The sequence below is a fragment of the Panthera pardus genome, unplaced genomic scaffold (assembly GCF_024362965.1).
Source record: "Panthera pardus isolate Hobbes unplaced genomic scaffold, ASM2436296v1 HiC_scaffold_12, whole genome shotgun sequence".
NCBI lineage: Eukaryota > Metazoa > Chordata > Mammalia > Carnivora > Felidae > Panthera > Panthera pardus.
Genome location: NW_026526677.1, coordinates 39173012 through 39179638, shown reverse-complemented (window position 1 = coordinate 39179638; position 6627 = coordinate 39173012).

Sequence of the window (6627 nt, the reverse complement as noted above, 5' to 3'; positions counted from 1 at the left end):
CTCCTCGGAATAAAGTATCATTTTAAGGCCTGGAGAAGAAGACTGGGTACACGATTTTGTGGGCAGCCCAGCGACACTGGATGGTAGAAGGAACCTTCATGGAGGCAAGTTTGAAAGTTGATCAAGGGGCGTCATCTCTTCCCCCCACTTTTCGTCTCCCTGGTGAGAAATGGTCCTCAAACCCTTTTTGCCTTTTATTCCACTCCCTGTTCTTCCTACTCCTTATAGAGGATGAGCAGGAGCCACTGGTCCTCATTTCTCAATGGGTTCTCTTCTACTCTCTCGCTTTATCCATAGCAGCGGGAGCAGATGGCCATGCCAAGGTCCAGCCTAGAGAGAGGGCAGATGGTCAGTCCATCTGGAGTTCCACGGTAGGCTATGCTCTTCCAGCATTGTCTCTGTAGTTATGAAAGTCAGGCTTTGCTTCCTGCTAACTCTTTTATTTTATCGACTGGTCAAAACTTATGCAGGGAACAGAGCTGCTATTGATTCATTTCCCACAGGCCTCAACAAGGAGACCAAATTCACGGGTTTCATCCCAGGAGACGAAGTGTAGGGTAACAGTTCAGGGCACAGATTCTGCAAGCATACTGCTTGGGTTTGAAGCATGGCTAAGCCACTTATGTGGCAAATGGCTCAGTTTCCACACCTGTGAAATGGGTATAATCATCCCACTTACCTAACTGGATTATTTTGAGGAGTAAATCCAGGGAAAGCAATTAGAGCACTGACCCACCCAGAGTTACATGTAATAAATGGAGCCATTTTCATACTGAGCAGGGTTCAGGCAAGGTCTGCCTCTAGCGGGAAACTATCCTGTTTGAGGGTAAAGTGTGTGCTTTTCCCTGGTCTATAGGAATGGACAACATGTGCTTGTACAACAGTTAACAAAACCTGGGGCTGTGCATACCTTGGTTCGTGTCATCAGACATTTGAAACGCATCCAAGATTATTGGTGTTATAGATTAGGAGGGTTTCATCTAGAGAATTATAAGGTGCCTTTATCTATCTGTCTCTCTCAAGATTTTTCTGTCTTCCTGCACATCTACATCTAGCTTTGTTCTAAAAAGTGTTTGTGGCTGCAAGGCTGAAGGACAATAGTTAACTTAGCAAAACGGAAGTCCCTCTAATTTGGATGTCAGTTAAGTCTGAATGTAGTCACTGGAAGTGACTGTAGAATTCATAGGTTTATATCAAAACAGAAGTATGTGCATGGATGTACTCATTCAACCCCTCTTTATGATTGCATGCGTCTTTCAGGAAATGAAAATGCCCACGAAAAGGTTAGGGTTGCATAGTGAGCACTGGGGCTGCTAGGTTTGTGAAGGAGACTGGGGGGTTTTGCATTTTCCTAGGCTCTGCCACCACATTGGCACTCGTACTACTCTCGTTTTAAAAAACATTTTTTTTAAACATTTATTCATTTTTGAAAGAGAGAGACAGAGTGCAAATGGGGAAGGGGCAGAGAGAGGGAGACACAGAATTCAAAGCAGGCTCCAGGCTCCAAGCTGTCAGCACGAAGCCCCATGCAGGGCTGGAACTCACAGACTGCAAGATCATGACCTGAGCCGAAGTCGGCCACCCAACTGAATGAGCCACCTGGGCGCCCCTCGTATTAGTTTCTAGGGCAGCCATGTCATAGCAATTCAAACTGAACACAGAACAAGCTCAACACAACAGAAACTTAGACTCTCATAGTTCTGGAGCTTTGAAGTCTGAAATCGAGGTGTTGGCATACCCCCCCCCCCCCGCCCCCCACATACACACCAAAGCTTCTGGGAGAGGATCCTTCCTTGCCTCCCTGCCTTCTGCTGGCTACAGGCACTCCCTGGCTTCCAGCTCCAGCATTCTATTGTTTGCCTCCTTTGTCCCACAGTGTTTCAGAGTCCCTGTGTGTCTCTTCCTTCACGTGGCATTTTCCACTTCTTATAAGGCCATAGCAAATTAAGGCCCGCACTGATGACCTCATCGTAACTTAATTACATCTGCAAAAACACAATTTCCAAACAAGGTCACATTCACAGGTAGGGGGGGTTAGGATTTCAAATACCCTTTTGGGGGATGTGATCTAATCTGTAACAGCACTATACCTCTGATTTTCTCCAGTTTTATAAGGAAGCTTGTTATGGGTCCATAAATGTGAAGGTAGTTGAAAAGTTGTTTGGACAAAGGAGAGGGGCTTGGGGGAGGGGACAAGGGCAGTAAATGAGATAGGAAGTTTCTCAGTCTTGGGTCTGCCTCTAGCTTATGGATTTACTTTGGATATTAAAAAGAGTCCTTCCTGCTTGCCCTCTGTGGAATCTGCTGCCCCCAAAAGAGTCAGCAATGGAGCAGCTCTGGGGGTCAGTGAGATGAGGTAGTCTGTTGCCTTGGTGATGGCCAATGAGAAATGTGTGTTCTCCATGCAGCTTCCTGAGAGGGCATCCACTGAGTCATTCAACAAACATTCATCGAGCTCCTAAAATGTGCTAGGTATTGGTCTAGGTGGAGAGATTTATTGGTGAACAAGAAAGGCAAAAATCCTACTCCTTTGGAGCTTACTTTATATTGGGGAGACGCAAGAAATAAGTCAATGACTAAATCATTACTTTAGATAATAATGAGCACTACAAAAAAAAAAAAAAAAAAAAGCAGGGTAAGGAGGCAGAGGGACCTGGGTGAAGTGAGAAGCTTCCTTAGGCGGGGCCTCCCAAGGATCTGACATTCAAGTGGAGATTGGAGTCATGTAAAAAGAGAGCCACACAAAGATTTATGGAAATGATGTTCCAGGTAGTGGGAGCAGTCCGTGAGGAGGGCGTGCACTTGGAATGTTTGAGGAATAGCAAGAAAGCTGATGCGGATTGAGCTAGGGGGAGATGGGGGAGAGAGATAGCTGGGAGGGTGGGCAGAGACCTGGTAAGATGTTTGAATGTTTTCAAGATATTGTGGAAAAGTGCAGTGGGAATTTTTGCAAGGGAATGGGACCTGACACATGGTTTAAAAAGCAGACTATGGGGGTGCCGGGATGGCTTGGTCAGTTGAGTGTCTGACATGGGCTCTGGTCATGATCTCGTGGTTTGTGACTTCGAGCCCCACATTGGGCTCACTGTCGTCAGCTTAGAGCAGAGTCCACTTAGGATCCTCTGTCCCCCTCTCTCTGCCCCTCCCCCACTCACACTCTCCCCAAAATAAATAAATATTAAAAAAAAAAAGCAGACTATGACTGCTGGGGGGTGGGGGTTTGACCGAATTGTAAGGGGGAAGAGAAGAGGCAGAGGGAATGATGGGAAACTGATAGCACCAGGCCAGGGAAGGAACAATGATGTACTGGAACAAGGTGGGAGTAGTCAGGGGCAGTGAGAAGTGGTTGATTTGGGGTTTTTCTTTAAAGTATACTGACAAGGGCTTGATGGCTTGGATGTGGGAGTATAGGGAAAGCAAGTCAAAGATGACCCCAGGTTTTTTGGTGGGAGCACCTGGTGAATGAATGCTGGTACTCTCTCCTCAGAAGGTAGCAGGAAGCAAGTTTGGGAGGAGGGAAAATCCAAAGTCCTTATTTGGCCATATTATAATTTTTCCCCCATGGCCATTAAAGAAGTTTTTTAAAAACAGCTTTACTGGCATACAATTTACCTATTGTAGAATGAACCTATTTAGAGCATAGAGTTCAGTGGCTTTTAGTGTATTATGAATATCTGATTTTTTCACCCACCACTACAATCAACTTTAGAACATTTTCATTACCACCCCCCCCAATAAATCTTGTGCTCTTTAGCTGTCACCTGCTAATCCTTCCTTCCCCTTCCCCTCAGCCCTAGGCAACCACTATGCTTTCTGTCCCTGGGGATTTGCTGACTCCAGACATTTCACATAAATGGAATAAGATGTGTGGTCCTTTGTTACCAGCTTCTTCCACTTAGTGTGTTTTCAAGATTCATCTGTGTTTTAGTGAGCATCACTATTTCATTTCTCTTTATTGCTAAATAATATTCCCCGGCATAGATATATATCATATTTTATGCATCCATTCATTGGTTGATGGACACTGGGTTGTTTCCACCTTTTGGCTATTGTGAATAATGCTCCTAAGAACATATGTGTATAACTTAGTGTGTCAACACATGTTTTCATTTCTCTTGTGTATGTACCTAGGAGTACAGTTGCTGGATCATATAGTAACTTTATCCGAAGAACCATTTTACATTCCCACCAGTAGTATACGAGGGTTCTAATTTCTCCTCTTCTTTGTCAACACTTATCATCCGTCTCTTTGATTTTAGCTGGCCTAGTGGCTGTGAAGTGGATAGCTCATTGTAGTTTTGATCTGCATTTCCCAGATGGCTAATGATGTTGAGCATCTTTTCATGTGTTTATTGGCTTTTTGTATATCTTCTTTGGAGGAGCATCTATTCAGATCCTTTGCCTAATTTCAGACTGGGTTATTTGTCTATTTGTAATAGTTTCTGAATAGTTCCAAGTCTCAATCAGATATGTAACTTGCAACTTTCTCCCCTGTTTCTGGGGGTTGTCATTTCAATTCCTATGGTGTCCTCTGAAGCACAAATGTTTTTGATTTTGATGACGTGGTCATATTACATTGAAGACACCTTATGGTAGTTGGCTGTATAAGCCTGGGGTTCCAAGGAGAGACTGGGGCTAGGGATACACATTTGAGAATCATCCATGTACTGATAGTATTGAGCACAGGTCCCGTTGCCATATCCCAACAACAAGAACATACACAGCCATGTGGTCCCTTCGTTGCCACTATAGATATCTGCTGGGTGTATTCTGTGAAAGTTACCTTAGCCAGACAGGTCTATACGTTCAAAACCCCCACTCAAGAAATGCACTTTTAGGAGGAGATCGAAATACTTAGTTATCAAGGAAGATTTATGACCTTGTTGAGATGAACTCTTGTTACTGTTAATGGATGTGATGCTGCAAAGCTTTGACAGAACATATGTCTTGCTTTATTTTTTAATGGAACACGCTAAAAGCCCCATCCCACAGGACCAACTAATTACTGAGACTCCAAGATAGAGAGCTCTAAAGGTCTTACCCAGACCACCTTTTCCCTTTGCTGGGGTCACTGTGACTTCCAGGGATCCTGGGATTTCTGAGATCAGTAAAAAGGTCTTTGAAACAACCGTTCAAACCTACCAAAGGCTGTTCCTGTTGAGGTGTAAACAATCCAGAGGTGTCGGGGCCTGGCTCTCACAATACAACATGATTTATGGGTATTCTCATTCACAAAGCCCACCTAAACTTGAGGAATCCTATATTCTATAAGATGTGTGATTTTAATGCTAGTTTTAAATGCAACTTGCTCCAGGTTGAAGGAAAAAGTCCCGACTCTGTAATGAAAATACCAGGTTAAGGCAGACAGATCCCCTGTGGGCTTGAGTTGAATCCCAGAAGAGCTGGAGAATCAGTTTAGCTTTGACATCAGTTTACCTCTTAATCTTTCAGCTCCACTACTAGAGAGCACAATACACTTCTTTGTTGACTTCCCTTCTTCCTCCTCAGCCATCAGGGGTTCGAATTTACCTGTTCACTTTCTTTTTCATCTGCCCAGGGACCACACTGTAAAGGGCCAATTAGCTGGCATATAGAAATATCCAGAAAAATAGGGCAGAGATCGTAAGAACATGTAGATAGAAGCTTCTCTCTTCTAAGCAGGGCTGCCAATTGGGTGACCTTCAGTGGGGGTCTCCTGGGGTCATACTTATGTAGGGGTTAGAAATATGGAAAGTGAAGGAGGTGCCAGAAGTGAGAAGGGCAGATCTTTATCAGTGAAGAGACTTTTGAAACGTTGGAACTGGTTTCCAGGAAATGAGGGAGGGCTGTGCAAAGAAGTTTGTTTCCTCCCCTGAGCCTGTAAATGTTCAAGGAGTGGGTGGGCTCACGGGAGCTCAGTGTGAGCGAGCCGAGGAGCTTTAAATCCTGCGGGGCGCATTTGGTCTAAATCAGAGGTTCTGTCATCTCTGATTTCACCACTCTGCATCCTAGTTATAAATAACATCCCGGGATAGAGAAGTGCGACAAAACCTGGGTGGGACATCTTTATAGGGAAGGCCCAGGGTCCGGAAGGGGGGGTCACATAGTGGGAGGTGGACTTCTTACCCACAACAAAGTCTAACTTTGCTCCCCAGGGAATAGCTTTGGGGTGGGGGGAGGGCCCCAGAGGAACTGCAGGACAGGCTAAAATAGAACTATGAAAGGAGAGTAGGGCTTTTGACAGAACCATCAAGAAAGTCACCAAGAAAAAAAATGGTTAGGAATTTCCCCTATGTGGCAGCATTTGCCCTGTAGAACCGGAAGGTTTGCAAACAGACTCCCCAAGCCCCCACTGTAGCTCACTCCAGCGCGGGGACCCTTCTGCACCCCCTGCCTCAGCGCCCTCCCCTCGCACCCCTAAAGCGTGTACCCAGTGACCGAGGCCACCGGAGAGAGCGGACAAGGCACAGGTGTGAGCGCAGACTCCGCCGCCAGCCCCCTCAGTCCACTCGCCCCTCCCCACCCCCACCCAGTTGCCGAAGCAAATCCCGAGTAATTGTTTTCCGGGGAGGGGCTGGGCGCGCTCCGTGGCGCAGCGGGGGTCAGGGTTCCCGCCGGGAAAAAAATCCACCCGCGAGGGTTAGGCTG